Here is a 17,910-nt window from a genome sequence, read left to right as displayed (position 1 = left end):
AACACAAAGAAATCGATTGCCTTGTCCAAAATCACAAACTAGTAAAGTGTTATCTGGCCGGAATTTAAATTCAAGTCTCTTATTCCATACCTGGGTGTCTCTCACAGCACTGCTTTCTTGATGGCTAAGGTAACATTGGTTTATGTGTTTGTTTAGATTTTCTGATAGTTTGATGACCTTCACATTGAGTACACAACCCTTCACTTTCAACTCTAATAAATGGGTTTCCTATAGATAGAAATATATTCATTTCCATAAACTATTTAGTGATCCTCAAAAATGTTTAAAATTGCTTTCTCCCTGCAATATCAAGATAACCAAAATGTCTTTCATAAATAGTAAGTGAAAATGGGGGGACACTAATACATTTATGATAACTTTAATGTTCTAGTAAATGAGGTGATCAGTGTATCCACCCCAAATCCTGAGAGATTGGTGGTCTCTTCCTTTGCTCACAGGTGAGGGCTTGGAGGTCCAAAGTCCTTCAGTAATTGTCCAGGATAAATGCCCTTGGAAAAAAGAGCTCTCAGAGTCAACATATTCTTGCTGGTTTCCTAAGCCCATTTTCTTTCTACTCAAAAGATGAAGGAGTTAAGATGAATTTCTAGTATGTAGACATGATATTTATGGTTGTTATGTCCTTTTTAAAATAAGTATTATGAACATCATTTGCTTCTTTGACTATTTTTAGAATTTAGCTCTAGATTCCACTATGTAAAATGCAAAGAAAGAAAGAAAGAAAGAAAGAAAGAAAGAAAGAAAGAAAGAAAGAAAGAAAGAAAGAAAGAAAACTAGTTAGGTTGTATTAGTCTTCTTATGTGTGGAAATATTACAATATTTTAATATAATGATATATTTATTTAGCAACTTCATTTATCTGAAATATTTTAGAACAAATAAATTAGCAAAATGAAACCAAATGGATTGTACTAGAGCTTATTACTCAGAACGCAGTTCCTCAGTTCATTATCCAGACTCACTGACACTGTATGAACACTTTCAGCAAGCATGATGACTTTGACTTCCCAACTCTAGCAGGTTTAAAACCTCAAATTGCAAGAGATGAAAAGGCTAATAAAGGTGGGCTGAGATCACGTAAAGATATAAATAGCTGCTGAATGAGAAGCTGAAAAAATTACCAAAATGCATACAGGTAATTTACAGAGGGTAGCAAATTATTTCCATATTAGAAAGGGTCATGTATTAATTTCTTCATTTATTAAAATGTTTTCTATCATAGACCATATGTCTAAATGCATCACTGCAAAAATAACAGAGGTTCAAAGCAACCATAAGCAATTTAAACAAAAAGGTTAAAACTGAATCACATAACAGCAGAGCTAGCAGGGATTCTATACACATATCATCAGGTCAAATCTCATTTTGTGGATGAAACCACTTAGTAGCAGAGAGGCAAAATAACTTCCAAAAGCTGTGCAGCATATCCCTGGAGAGTTTGGTAGAGCTAAAAACATCGTTCAGATAGCCAGAGTGCTCACCACCCTGCGTCTCCTTTCCAGTTGTATTATACATCCAGGCTGCTTTTTAGAAAGTGCATTCCACAGTGAACAGTCTTCATGAAGAAGACTTAAAAAGCGGCTTCATTTGAATATTGGAGCTGGAAAAGCAGTGGGTTCCTGATATCTTTAAAAATCACTTCTGTGGAACACCTCCTACCCTTAGGAAGTAAGGTAAATGTTCTGTGTTGCTGTATGCTAAATTTTAACTACCATGGACAAAATAGGTCACCCATTTCTTGCTCCTCTTGACTCATCTCTATTGGCCTCTGTAACAGGAGTAAATGAGATGGAGAATTTGTGATTGAGCAGCATACACTTTGGTCTTCTGAAATGGATGGAGGTGACTTAATTTTCTCACAGTGGTCAGTGAGAATCAATTAGAAATAAGGAAAGATCAAGATAAGAAGGCACAAATGATTAAAATAAAGGGAGAATTAAACTGTGTGTCAGAGAAGCTAAAAAAGAAAGTAAGCAGAGAGGAGGAGGAACAGGAAATGAATCATATTAATATTAAATAAGAAGAAAACAGGAGGGGAGAGTGTGGGGGAAGAAATGAATTCCAAGTAGTGAAAAAGTAAAACTTGATTCTCTTGTATCTAATTATTACACAAGGTTTAAAGGGGGAAAGGTGAAGAAGGACAGGAGAGAGAAATAAAGGTGGGGTGGGGGAGAAAGGAAGGAAGGAAGGAAAGAAGAAGTAGCCACTATTCTCTCTCTTTTATTGTGGGTGGGGGGTACCAGGGATTGAATTCAGGGGCACTCGACTACTGAGCCATATCCCCAGCCCTATATTGTATTTTATTTAGAGACAAGGAGTCACTGATTGGCTTAGCACCTTGCCTTTGCTGTTCTCTCTTTTGAGGGTACCTTCTCTAGACCTCTTTTTCTGAGCATCCAGTTCAAAGAAATCTGTGTTCCAAACTGCCTTTCTCCAAACCCCAACCCTCTACCCTGCTGCAATATCTAGATGTCTTCTCTCAGGTCCGTTTCTAAACATTCTGAGATGACTTCATCCACACGCACATAGAAGAGATTCAGGAATTTTAGATATCAAGTTGGGATATGACAATGTTCAGACAAAGAGAAAATCTGTCCTTCCTGAGCATTTTTCACTATGAGTGGAAAAGCCTTTCTCCAGAGGCTGCTCAGAAGACTGCCAGTCCCATTCAATGGAAAAAAATTGGATCACATGACAACAGATGTTTATCCAATCAGGGATAGACAAGAAGAATGAAATTTCCATGATGGCTAATATTAATCATGTTGAAATTGTATTTGTTAGGGTCCTACCAGGAGAATTTAACAAAGGTCATGTTACCTAAGTGTGGAATAAGTATAGGAAATTCATAAGGTATGCTCTGGTTCCCTAGTGTAATTACAGGGTGCCTGTAATGGAGCCAGCAAGACATGAGACCCTTACATGTGAAGGGAAAAAAAGAGATGTATGAGGAGATTCCTTGAGTGGAAATATGGTCTTTGAAACAATTATTTTTAGTGAAATTTGTTGATCTCACCTATATTGATTTTTAAAGTAATCTTGTATCTGGCATATCAATAGACTATTTTTAGCTTTAGGAGTGTGTGAGTTTTCGTGTGTATATGTGTATTTATGTATCTCATTACATCTGCAAATAATCTCATACTATCTTATTGCTTTTGATCTATACATATCCTATTTCTTTTCCTTAAATTACTAAATAGGCCAGAATCTCTGTGCTGCTTTGAAAAGTAACAGTGATAGTAGATACCCATGACTTATTTCAACATTAAACAGAATTCATCTAAATTTTCTTCATTATGTTTGCCATTTTTATTAGATAACCTCATCATCTCTTTCTATTCTCAGTGGTTTAATCCCTCATTATCTCTCCCCAGGAATACTGCAATAGCTTCTTAACTAATTTTTCATCACCAGCCTCATACCCCACAAATTCGCCTTCTGCATTGGGATCAAGGTAATACTTATGAAATGCAAATATCATCATGACTCTACATACTTAATATGTATGTAACACACAGGACCTGGTTCTTCGTGGGCGGGGAAGGGAGTCAGCTTCCTTACATTTATTGAACTTTCTATCACATAACTTCCTGTTAGGAATGTACATGGGCCATGCAAAATGAAAATACCTAATGTTATAAGACAAATTGTTTCTTTCAAGTCAAAATTCTCTACTATTCACAAATAGCTTCCAAGGAGGGCTTTTTGTAAGATTTCTCTCTCCTACTTTACCCGAAGAGTCCTCTCACCTCCTTTCTGTTTTACCTCCATCATGTAGATATCACAAAATCCCCACTCTGTTGCTGACAAAATTTAAAAAGGATTTTATATTCCACCCTTATATAAAAGAAAAACCTATATTTTTTAATGCAGAGGAACTCAATTATGATAGAAGTTCAATTATCAATGGACAAATTCCCTCCTTTTCTTAGAAAGCAATAGCTTTAAATAAATTCTAAGGTTTTGTCTTATATTCCAAAACACACTCTTTCTAACAAGCTATTTTACCCATTTTGCATGTTAAACTTCTGTAATAGCAACATAAGGACGTTTCCATAACCATTTATGCTGGCCCAGGCCTCCTGCATTTTGACATGCACGTTCTTTGTGTCTGAACAATTCTTCCTCTGGAAGCCCTTTCATTGCAAACCTCACTTCATGTGTCATTTCTCATTGGAAACCTTCTTTTCCAATCATAGTGATTAGGGATTCGTTTTTCCAAATCATTTCTATTTTAGATATTTCACTGTAATTTTTATACTATATTGTAACTCCTTTGCTAGTACTGTTGCACAAAACGGAGACCAGAGGTGGCTTGTGATAGTTTTGATGAAAAAATTAATGAATGCTTGAATATCTCAATAAGGTTTTTGAGGCACAAACATGGGAGAGTTCTTAGTAAATAATCAATACTCTATACATGCTTTTGGGGGGGGTGCTTCACTGGGAAACAGCAGCAAGCCTCTCTGATGTTAAGCTGTCCCAAGAAGACCACCAAGAGGACCTTCAAAGGCCTTCAGAGGCCAAGCCACCACAGTGACAGAGATACAGCAAACTGGGTCCTAAACACACTCAGCTCCTTGCCAGACTGTGCCTTGACAGCACCTTTATTATTCTGAGGGATGAGAATAATGACAGTGTTGTGGGCACTACTGAGGAGCTCCCATTTTAGAACAAGCCATCTAGAGAAGGTTAGAGTCCAGAGCAGAAAATGGTACATGGCCTCAATGAGGGGTTGGAGAATATCCTGAGCCATAGTACTGTGTGGGAGAATGTGGGGAGCTGAAAAAAGTTGTCAGGAGCTTAGAGATAATGTCTCTAACTGCCTAGTTTAGAAACAGGAGAAGAAAGAGCCAAGCATTAGACTAGATGGAATGTGCTAAAGTGCCTAATTTCATTAGCACAATAGGCCTGCAAACTCAATATTATTCCCATGTTATAGGTGAAGACCCTAGGGCTGCATGAAATCAACTCATTTAATGAAGGCTATATAGATAGCTCTAGACCAAGTTACAAAATTAGGTCTGGTCTTATTCCAAGGAAATCATTGTTTTATTGTTACCATTTTCTTAACCCTGTAATCCAAGACACTGGTCTCAAAATGTGGAAGCTAAAAACAATGGACCTGAAAGTAGAATAGCAAGGGAAAGGTCTGGGGGAGATGAGAAGACAGTGGTTGAATCTGATCAGTGCGTGCTGTATGCATGTATGGAAATATAACACCCAGCACCATAAATATCCTCATAGCTACGCCAAGCCCCAGTGTACCTATGTTGGCAGCCTAGTACAGTGCAGTATATTAAACTATTTCTTGAGAGAACTCAACAAGCATTTAATACCAGGTATCATCAAACTGACCACTTGCCTGTCATGTACCAAGAAGCAAGAACAAGAGTAATTAGATTATGGTTTCTGAAGTCACAATAAAGAAAAAAAGCAAGAAGGTGGTGTGATCCATTTAAAAGAAGGCGAGCTCTAGTTTAAAAACAACTTGGACCAGAATTTAAACTAAATGGTAATTTCTGCAATTTGGTGAATAAAAAAGGCATTAAACTTCTATTCACACCTTATTCAAATAGGTTTTGATTGTCATGTTATGTTTTCTATCATGTAGAAATACAAAATTGGGAATTCATTCCGGATTCACAATAGCAATTCAAGGCTGTCATGTACATGAAGTATTTGAGGTATTTTGCTTGATCTGAGTGATAGAATTAAACCATTGAATGGAATCTTCAGAGACCATAATAAAAGAAAATGCTCTTTTATTACAGATAAAGTTATCCAAAGGTAGGGAAAAAAATGCTCCCAATGAGTCTGAGATATTCAAGAATAAGTGGAACAGCACTTAACTAGAATGTTTCAAAAGGATGAAAGTCTCCAGTGGGGTTGGATCAGATGAACTCTAAGGACCTTGCCTGATTTGCAGCTCTTCTTTTCTGGGACAGGTGAAAAGGATATTCCTTCTCTGTTATTGGTTAAACATTTTACATTCATTTGGAAATGATATACACTGATATCAGTAATTTGTCTTTGCATGTACTCAATTATGTGATTTGTCTCTATAGCATCCTTGTAGCTTCTCATTAATATGAGATGTTAGTGGACAGTTTTCACCTGTGCTAACCAGCTGCCGTTGATTTACTTTATTGTAGTGGACTTTCAACACTTGGAGCAAGTCTACTGCTGGGTTTACTTAAATGTTTATCATAGACAAAGTCAAACTTGAAAAATCTAGGCATGAAATTACTCTTAAAACTCATAGCATCATCATTAATTTTTCACAGAAATGTGAAATCCATTTCTACTCACACCTATTATTAAACATCACCTCAATTCTTCCTTTGTTTTTGAAAATCGCTGTTTATAACATTTAACAATTGATAAGCCTTAGGTTTCTCTTGGATGCTTATTTTCATAGGTTCTACTAATTTTAAACCATAAAATTTCCTTCATCCTATCTCTTCTTCATAGCTATGATAAAATTTAAGTCCAAAGTATTTAAATGTCACATATAAAATCTTTTTTTTTCTTTAAAATTTTATTTTAAATTTCTTTATTTGAATTTTTTATACATAACAGCAGAATGAATTACAATTCATAGTACACATATAGAGCACAGTTTTTTTTAATGTCTCTGGGTGTATACAAAGTAAGTCACACCATTTGTGTCTTCATACATGTACTTAGGGTAATGATGTCCATGTCATTCCACCATCTTTCCTACTCCCATTCCCCCTTCCCCTCCCTACATTTTGCCCTATCCAGAGTTCCTCCATTCATCCTATGCTCCTACCACATCCCCATTATGGATCAGCATCCTCATAACAGAGAAAACATTCGGCCTTTTTTGGGGGGAGATTGGTTGACTTCACTTATCATAATATACTCCAACTCCATCCATTCACCTGCAAATGCCATGATTTTATTCTCTTTTATTGCTGAGTAATATTCCATTGGGTATATATACCACATTTTTATCCATTGATTTACTGAAGGGCATCTAGGTTGGTTCCACAATTTAGCTATTGTGAATTGTGCTGCTAAAAACATTGATGTGGCTTTGTCACTGTACTATGCAGTTTTTAAGTCCTTTGGGTATAAACTGAGAAGTGGGATAGCTGGGTCAAATGGTGGTTCCATTCTCAGTTTTCTAAGGAATCTCCATACTACTTTCTATATTAAAATCTTACTCTTCTTTTTAAGAACAGAATTTCGTTCAGAACTGTTTCCTGGTTCTTGGTTTGTACCCTTTCTTCCTCTTTCTCTCAATATAGGTATGTAGGTATGCATGTATGTATGTGTATGTGTATTTCTGCACATGCACACATGTGTGTATAGCTACAAAGATATATAATACATAGTAATATTCTTATACATATTAATGTATAATAATAAATATATTGTACACATTATTTGTACAAATGAAGATACATATCATAATTAATGAAAAGAATGAGAATTGGGATTTTTTGCATGTTTTTTGTTTTAAATTTAATAGATAAATATATAGTAGAATTAAATATTTTAAAAATTAACTGTTATTGCAATATTTATAAAAGCATTTCTTCTATCTTAGTAGAGCTTATAATATAGAGGTGAAGAAGGACTACCAAGGGTCCAAATTCAATGCTGGTGATGAGCACTGTGATAGAGGGAGTAGAAGGACATCAAAGAATCACCTAACTTCAGCTTGAAAGATTGGGGGAAGTTCAAGGAAGGCTTCCACGAGGGATGGCCAAGTGGAACCCTGAAGGATGAATGACAGGGAGCCTAGGAAAGAGGTTTAGAAGGAAGAAGGGAATGCAAGAAGGAGGGGCAGAGTCACTGAGGTCAGACAGAGCAAGGAGCATTCAAGGAACTAAAAGAAGCAAAGTATAAATCTGTTAGGAGTTTGAGAAAGCAATATAAGTAGGCATGGCTGGAGAGAAAGCCACATAGAATATAAAACAAATGGACAATGGGCCACACTACAGTTGAAGCTTCCTGTTGAGTTATCACATACATCTCCTTCAAGGTTATACTCCTCAGTAAACCCAATACAGTTAGCAGTTTTCTCTGCTTTCATGACTCCAAAAAGGTTTTGCCCACTACTGGATTCTCACACCAGACCAGGTCAATGAAACTTTGAGTTTGCCTTCTAAATTTTTCTTGCATCTTTATTTCTCTCATATCTGCAGAATCACCACTTATTTCATACATCCTGATTTATTGCAATAGACAGGAAATCTTAACAATGCACATCAACCATAAGACCTACCTCGGATGGAAATAGAATGGAGAGAACACTGTGATTTAAGAGAGGAGAATGAGCTGGGCACAATGGCACAGCTTGTAATTCCAGCTACTTAGGAGGTTGAGGCAGGAGGATCCAAGTTCAAGGCTAGCCTCAGAAAATAGTAAGACCCTGTCTGAAAATAAAAAAAAAAATTAAAAAGGCTGTGACTTTAGCTCAGTTATAAAGTATCCCTGGGTTCAATCCCCAGTATCATGCATGGAAGAAGGAGGGAGGGGGGAGATAGAGGTAGACTATGAAATATTTCCCTCTAAACTTCTGATGTGTGGCTGAGTCAGAGTTTGTGAATGTGGTTGATGTACCCAGCTAAGTACTAAATGGAAACACGAAGACAACATCTCCCCAAACCCAAACCCATGCATACATTTTGGTTTCTAAAAATAACTGTTGTGAGACATAAGCCTGAGAAGAGGCCCAAGAACAGAAACACTGGGCATTGTGTTTAGCAGCGGTCACACCCTAGGTCTTCTATCAGCCCCTTTCTGTGTGCTGCCAAATTTTTCCTAGTTGGCTGTGACCATTGTTAGGAAACTGCTGACTGCCTTGGAACCAGCAGGTTTCTATAAGCAAGTCTGCACTAAAAAACAAGTGTGGTCCACTGTCCTCTTTGCTTCTATGACTTCTAGTATTAAAAAGACTATAGTTATAGTAATACATTATATACTTGAAAATTCCTGAGGGTGGATTTTAAGTGTTCTGAAAACACACACACACACACACACACACACACACACATACACACAATGCTAAGCATTTCAGGTCATGCATATGTTAATTTGCTTCATTTGGCTATTCCACAATGTATAAATATACCAACATATCATGTTTTACAGCACACATATATACACATACGTATATATACAATTTTGTCAATCAAGTAAAAAAGAAAATATAAGGAAGATAATTCACATTCTGAATTCCCAGGCATGCTCCTAAGACATATTTAGAGTTTTTCATCTTTAGAAACAATTGCAAAAGAGAGGAAAAAAGTTTTGTGGTTTTGTGGGTAGGTTGATACCACCGCCAGTCAGACTGCCTTTTTAGCTCCACTCATCTCTCAGTATAGACAAAGTATTTTTGTGCCTTGTTTATCCTGCTTTAAAGGTCAACAACTGACTCAGAGGAAAGGACAGAGACTATGAAATAACTCTGTGAAACAACTTCCTGGAGAAGTACTTTGTGCCTATAAGGTATGGTCAGCTACAACAGTATCATATGAGATGGAAGTTTTGACCTAGATCTGATTTGGGAGCCCAGTATTTAAAGCCACTCTGTTCATTAGCAATTTCAGTGGGAGGAGTTTTACAGGATTAAGTAGACTTTAGGGTTTTCTGACCCTATCAGCGTCTGTGCCCAAGCAAAAGCCTGGTTTCCATTCTGCATCTTCATGTTTGATGGTTTTGTACTACTGACTTCCCTATGATCATACTTTTTGTTGAAAAAAAGAAAAAGAAAATTAAACACCCCATGGAAGACAGATTCTGAGTATGCGGAGACACATTCCTATCTTTTTTTTTTTTAATTGCAAAACCTGCCTTTTCTTTTTTCTTTTTTTTTTTTTTTTTTTTTTTTTGCTTTAACAAGTAGGGAATATTTATTTTTAGATTAGTGCAAAATAGTTAATCATAACATGGGGTGTTCATTTAGATATATGCACATAACATAATTTGCTCCCCTTCAATCCCTATTACTTTTACTTACTTCCCCTTATCTTACCCCTGATTGTTAAATACACTGTATTTTATTTTATTTTATTATTTTTTTTATTATTTTTTTTTATTGGTTGTTCACAACATTACAAAGCTCATGACATATCATATTTCATACATTAGATTGAAGTGGGTTATGAACTCCCAATTTTACCCCAAATGCAGATTGCAGAATCACGTCGGTTACACATCCACAATTTTACATAATGCCCAATTAGTAATTGTTGTATTCTGCTACTTTTCCTATCCCCTACTATCCCCCCTCCCCTCCCCTCCCATCTTCTCTCTCTACCCCATCTATTGTAATTCATTTCTCTCCTTGTTAATTTTCCGATTCCCCTCACAACCTCTTATATGTAATATTGTATAGCAATGAGGGTCTCCCTTCATTTCCATGCAATTTCCCTTTTCTCTCCCTTTCCCTCCCATCTCATGTCTCTGTTTAATGTTAATCTTTTCTTCCTGCTCTTCCTCCCTGCTCTGTTCATAGTTGCTCTCATTATATCAAAGAAGACATTTGGTATTTGTTTTTTAGGGATTGACTAGCTTCACTAAGCATAATCTGCTCTAGTGCCATCCATTTCCCTGCAAATTCTATAATTTTGTCATTTTTTATTGCTGCATAGTACTCCATTGTGTATAGATGCCACATTTTTTTTATCCATTCATCTATTGAAGGGCATCTGGGTTGGTTCCACAGTCTAGCTATTGTGAATTGTGCTGCTATGAACATCGATGTGGCAGCATCCCTGTAGCATGCTCTTTTAAGGTCTTCAGGGAATAGTCCCAGAAGGGCAATAGCTGGGTCAAATGGTGGTTCCATTCCCAGCTTTCCCAGAAATCTCCAAACTGCTTTCCAAATTGGCCGCACCAATTTGCAGTCCCACCAGCAATGTACAAGAGTACCCTTTTCTCCACATCCTCGCCAGCACTTGTTGTTGTTTGACTTCATAGTGGCTGCCAATCTTACTGGAGTGAGATGGTATCTTAGGGTGGTTTTGATTTGCATTTCTCTGACTGCTAGAGATGGTGAGCATTTTTTCATGTCCTTGTTGATTGATTGTATATCCTCCTCTGAGAAGTGTCTGTTCAGGTCCTTGGCCCATTGGTTGATTGGGTTATTTGTTATCTTATTGTCTAATTTTTTGAGTTCTTTGTATACTCTGGATATTAGGGCTCTATCTGAAGTGTGAGGAGTAAAAATTTGTTCCCAGGATGTAGGCTCCCTATTTACCTCTCTTATTGTTTCTCTTGCTGAGAAAAAACTTTTTAGTTTAAGTAAGTCCCATTTGTTGATTCTTGTTATTAACTCTTGTGCTATGGGTGTCCTATTAAGGAATTTGGAGCCCGACCCCACAATATGTAAATCATAGCCAACTTTTTCTTCTATCAGGCAAAGAGTCTCTGATTTGATATCAAGCTCCTTGATCCATTTTGAGTTAACTTGTGCATGGCGAGAGAAAGGGATTCAGTTTCATTTTGTTGCATATGGATTTCCAGTTTTCCCAACACCATTTGTTGAAGATGCTATCCTTCCTCCATTGCATGCTTTTAGCCCCTTTATCAAATATAAGATAGTTGTAACTTTGTGGATTAGTCTCTATGTCCTCTATTCTATACCATTGGTCCACCCGCCTGTTTTGGTACCAGTACCATGCTGTTTTGGTCACTATTGCTCTGTAATATAGTTTGAAATCTGGTATCGCTATACCGCCTGATTCACACTTCCTGCTTAGAATTGCTTTTGCTATTCTGGGTCTTTTATTTTTCCATATGAATTTCATGATTGCTTTATCTATTTCTTCAAGAAATGCCGTTGGGATTTTGATTGGCATTTCATTAAACCTATAGAGAACTTTTGGTAATATCGCCATTTTGATAATGTTAGTTAGGCCTATCCATGAACAGGGTATATTTTTCCATCTTCTAAGGTCTTCTTCTACTTCTCTCTTTAGGGTTCTGTAGTTTTCATTGTATAAATCTTTCACCTCTTTTGTTAGGTTGATTCCCAAGTATTTTATTTTTTTTGAGGATATTGTGAATGGAGTGCTTTTCCTGATTTCCGTTTCAGAAGTTTTGTTGCTGGTATACAGAAATGCCTTTGATTTGTGCGTGTTGATTTTATATCCTGCCACTTTGCTGAATTCATTTATTAGTTCTAGTAGTTTCTTTGTAGATCCTTTTGGGTCTTCTAGGTATAGAATCATGTCATCTGCAAATAGTGATAATTTAAGTTCTTCTTTTCCTATTGTTATGCCTTTAATTTCCTTTGTCTGTCTAATTGCTCTGGCCAGTGTTTCGAGAACTATATTGAATAGAAGTGGTGATAGAGGGCATCCCTGTCTTGTAGCAGATTTTAGAGGGAATGCCTTTAACTTTTGTCCATTCAGAATGATGCTAGCCTGAGGCTTAGCATAGATAGCTTTTACAATGTCAAGGTAAGTTCCTGTTATCCCTAGTTTTTCTAATGTTTTGAACATAAAGGGGTGCTGTACTTTGTCGAATGCTTTCTCTGCATCTATCGAGACGATCATATGGTTCTTATCTTTAAGTCTATTGATGTGGTGAATAATATTTATTGATTTACGTATATTGAAACATCCTTGCATCCCAGGGATGAATCCTACTTGATCATGGTGCACAATTTTTTTGATGTGTTTTTGTATTCGATTTGCCAGAATTTTATTGAGGATTTTTGCATCTAGGTTCATTAGAGATATTGGTCTGTAGTTTTCTTTCTTTGAGGTGTCTTTGTCTGGTTTCGGAATCAGGGTGATGTTGGCCTCATAGAATGAATTTGGAAGAGCTCCCTCTTTTTCTATTTCCTGAAATAACTTGAAAAGTATTGGTATTAATTCTTCTTTAAAGGTTTTGTAAAACTCCGCTGTATACCCATCTGGTCCTGGGCTTTACTTGGTTGGTAGTCTTTTGATGGCTTCTTCAATTTCATCCATTGATATTGGAATTATATCCATTGATATTGGACCGAGGGAATTAGAAGTGGCGAGGGACCCGCGGCGCGGAACTACCACTCCCACCAGAGCTGACAGCTGAGGTCTCGTGCACCAGCTACCGGGGGCATGGCTACTGGAGGGCAAGTAAAATTTGCTGAGGATTCTCAGCCCTAAGCTCCACAAACTTAGGGTCTGAGGGACAGGCAATCTGGGAGAGTGTGCCCAATCGTCCATGAAAACAGGGCTCCCGGGAGCAGCACACCTGGCGTGTACCCAGTATTGTGGTGAGCGGCACCCGTGAGAGGGGCCTGGCTAGAGGAAAAGTGGGGAAGTGACTAGACACAAGAGGAGGCCCTAGGCACTCAGGATTGAAGACTCGCCCAGTCTGGGAGGAGGAGCTGCTGCACATTGATTGGTTCCCGCGTATTGACAGGAGAAACTTGGCCTGGTGGGCACAGCGCCACCTACTGGAAGAGAAGTTAATCAAACTCTAAGACTGCATTTATTAGTGTTTTTTTTTTTTTTCTTTTTTCTTTTCTCTTTTTTTTTTTTGATTTTGATTTGGGGTTTTCTTTCATTTTCATTTTTCTTTCTTGTTTTTTAATTTTTTTTTTTACAATTTAAAAAAAATTTTTTTCTTCCAATTTTAATTTTAATTTTTGTTTTATTCTTTTTTTATAAATTTTTTTTCTTTTTCTTTTTTTATTTCCTATTTTTTTTCTTCTTTTGTCTTTTCATTTCTTTTCAATTATCTTATCCCCTCTTCCTTGAATTCTACCTGCTTACTCTCATTCTCTTTAGTGACTTCTTCCCTTCCCTTCTAATACCTTTCCTCCCAAGCATCAAATAAATTTATAGGAGTAAACAGTAACTCAGCAGTCAAACCGAACAAGAAGTAACATGAGCAGCTTCAAAAAGGAAGGAAGAAAAGGAGTACAAACAATGCAGGACAGCCTAAATATTCAGGAGGACCTAGAGTCATCGGAAAAATGTTCATATAAAGAACTCAAGGAACACCTTAGACAGATGGAATGGAACCTTAAAGAGGATACGAGACAGCAAATTCAAGCAGCAAAAGAACACATTGAGAATGAGTTACATAAACAGATAAAAGAAGAAGTTAAGCATCTTTATCAGGAGATAGAGATTATAAAAAATAATCAAACAATAATTCTAGAAATGAAGGAAACGATAAACCAAATTAAAAACTCAATTGAGAGTATCACTAACAGAGTGGATCAAGTAGAAGCCAGAACGTCAGATACTGAAGACAAAATATATCATCTTGAAAAGAGTCTAGCCAACTCAGAAAGGCTGGTAAAAAATCACGAGAAAAACATCCAAGAGTTATGGGATAACATAAAAAAACCAAATTTACGAGTCATCGGGATAGAAGAAGGTACAGAGATTCAAACCAAGGGAATGAGTAACCTGCTGAATGAAATAATTACAGAAAACTTTCCAGAAATAAAAAAGGAAACAGATATACAAATTGAAGATGCATTCAGGACACCGAGCACACAAAATCACAGTAGACCAACGCCAAGACACATTGTTATGAAGATATCCAATATACAGAACAAAGAGAAAATATTAAAAGCTACAAGAGAAAAGAGACAGATTACATTCAGGGGTAAACCAATAAGATTAACAACAGATTTTTCATCACAGACACTGAAAGCAAGAAGGTCATGGAACAATGTATTTCAAACACTGAAAGACAATGGATGCCAACCAAGAATTCTGTATCCAGCAAAATTAAGCTTCAGGTATGACAACAAAATAAAAATCTTTCATGATAAACAAAAGTTAAAAGAATTTGCAGCCAGAAAACCAGCATTGCAAAGCATTTTGAGCAAAACACTACACGAGGAAGAAATGAAAAACAATAACCAAAACCATCAGAGGGAAGTGCCTCGGTAAAGACAGAGGGTGAGGGGAAAGATAATCATGGAGAAACAAACTAAATTTTTTTAAAAAAGGATAAATAATCAAACATGGATGGAAGTACAAACCATATATCAATAGTAACTCTGAATGTTAATGGCTTAAACTCTCCAATAAAGCGACATAGGCTGGTATCATGGATTAAAAAAACAAATCCAACAATATGCTGCCTCCAGGAGACACATCTGATTGGAAAAGACATACACAGGCTGAAGGTGAAAGGATGGGAAAAAATATACCACGCACACGGTCCTCGTAAGCAAGCAGGGGTGGCCATCCTCATATCAAATAAAATCGACTTCAAGACTAAGTTAATCAAAAGGGATAAAGAAGGACACTATATACTGTTAAAAGGAACCATTCACCAACAAGACATAACAATTATCAATATTTATGCACCAAATAATGGCACTGCGATATTCATAAAACAAATTCTCCTCAAGTTCAGGAATCAAATAGACGAAAACACAATAATTATGGGTGACTTCAACACACCTCTCTCACCATTGGACAGATCCTCCAAACAAAAGTTGAATAAAGAAACTATAGAACTCAATACCACAATCAATAACCTAGACTTAACTGACATATATAGAATATATCAACCATCATCAAATGGATATACTTTTTTCTCAGCAGCACATGGATCCTTCTCAAAAATAGACCATATATTATGCCATAGGGCAACCCTCAGTAAATATAAAGGGGTGGAGATAATACCATGCATTTTATCTGATCATAATGGAATGAAACTGGAAATCAATGATAAAAGAAGGAAGGAAAAATCCTGCATCACATGGAAAATGAACAATATGTTACTGAATGATCAATGGGTTACAGAAGACATAAAGGAGGAAATCAAAAAATTCTTAGAGATAAATGAAAATACAGACACAACATATCGGAATCTATGGGACACAATGAAAGCAGTTTTAAGAGGAAAATTCATCGCCTGGTGGTCATTCCTCAAAAAAAGAAAAAACCAACAAATAAATGAGCTCACACTTCATCTCAAAGCCCTAGAAAAGGAAGAGCAAAACAACAGCAAATGTAGCAGAAGGCAAGAAATAATTAAAATCAGAGCGGAAATCAATGAAATTGAAACAAAAGAAACTATTGAAAAAATTAACAAAACTAAAAGTTGGTTCTTCGAAAAAATAAATAAGATCGACAGACCTTTAGCCATGCTAACGAAGAGAAGAAGAGAGAAAACTCAAATTACTAACATACGGGATGAAAAAGGCAATATCACAACAGATGCTACAGAAATACAGAAGACAATTAGAAATTATTTTGAAAACCTATATTCCAATAAAATAGAAGATAGTGAAGACATCGATAAATTTCTTAAGTCATATGATTTGCCCAGACTGAGTCAGGAGGATACACACAATTTGAACAAAACCTGCCTTTTCAATATGTATGATTTTGTGAGGCTTTCAGGTGTGCTTAGTTGGGCTACTTCTACTGAAGTCCTGGAGTTTCCATCATCCTACAAGTTCTCACATCATGCCCTTTTGTAGTCAGTTGCCTCTTCCCAGACACTACACCCTGGCAATCACAGGTCTCTTTTCCATCACTATAGTTTTTCCTTTTCTAGGTTTCATAGGAAACAGAATTGAACATATTTGTGGAACATATAATATTTTGTTTCTGATTTCTTTTACTTAACACAATGCTATTGAGTTTCAACCATGATGTTCCAGTAGTTTGTTCCTTTTCATTGCCAAATTACATTTGATTGTTTAGATATTCCAAAACTTGATTAACTATTCTCCAGTTAATAAACATTCAAATCTTTTCCCATTTTTAATTATTATAAGCACAACTCTTATGACCATTCCTTCACAAGTTTGTATGTACACCTATGTTTTTATTTCCCTTGTATAAATACCTAGAAGTGAAATTTCTGGGTAGTGTGGTAAGTGTATATTTAATTTAATATTGTGTTACCACCACTTGTTCCTATCCTAGTCAACGTGTAGTATTATCAATCATTCCCATTTGTATTTTAACATGTACTTTAATGTAAGTGACACTTCATTGTGGTTTTAATTTGCTCTTCTTTAATGACAAATTGTGTATGTTGAGCATCTTTTCAGGTGATTATATAACATCTGTATGTTTTAGAGAATTACGTATCCAAATTTTTGTCAAATGTATCCTTGGGTTGTTTATCATCTTACTGATTTCTTCTAATTGATTTTTTAAGTTTTAAAAAATTGTTTTATCTATGAATGTGAACAATTAGATTTAGTTACTTTAGATTATATGGATATAAGTCTTAAATGGTTTCTGGAAAACTCTATTTTCAAAATAATGGTCATGCTCCTGCTTGTATTTCACATCAAATTATTTTCAACTTTTTATAATTCAAAATTTATGAATAGTAAGCAAAATAGCATGCTAAAACTCCATGGGCCTGTGTGTAACCCAGCTCCCACATTTACCAACTTTCTGTCATTCACGTTCTTCTGTGTTTCAGTCATTTTATACCTACCACGTGATTAACAGTAGTAGTACTATGATAGCATTTTGTTTCCTGTTTAGATAAAATTTACCTATAACAAAACACATAAATATTAGATATGTAATTCTAAAATAAGACCCAAATGAGTAACCCACAAACTTTATCTCCATTATATTAAAGAGCATTCTTATCTCGTGTAAAAGTTTCAGTCTCAAATATGTAGTTGTTCATAATTTAATTTTATTATATCAGAGAACTATGGTCTTATAATTTAAGTCTTTGAAATTTAATATTTGCTTTATGGCCAACATACATATATATCTTGGTATACATTCCATGTGTACTTGAAAAGTGTCTATTTTGTAGCTGTCAGATGTCATTTTCCATTATTTTCCAGATGGTTTCTTGGGCTGGGGTTGTGGCTCAGTGGTAGGGCACTTGCCTAGCCTGTGTGCAGCATTGGGTTTGATTCTCAGCACCATATATAAATAAAGCCCATTAATAACTAAAAAA

This window comes from Urocitellus parryii, chromosome 6, assembly GCF_045843805.1.
Source record: "Urocitellus parryii isolate mUroPar1 chromosome 6, mUroPar1.hap1, whole genome shotgun sequence".
Classification (NCBI taxonomy): domain Eukaryota; kingdom Metazoa; phylum Chordata; class Mammalia; order Rodentia; family Sciuridae; genus Urocitellus; species Urocitellus parryii.
This window is presented reverse-complemented; position numbering follows the sequence as displayed.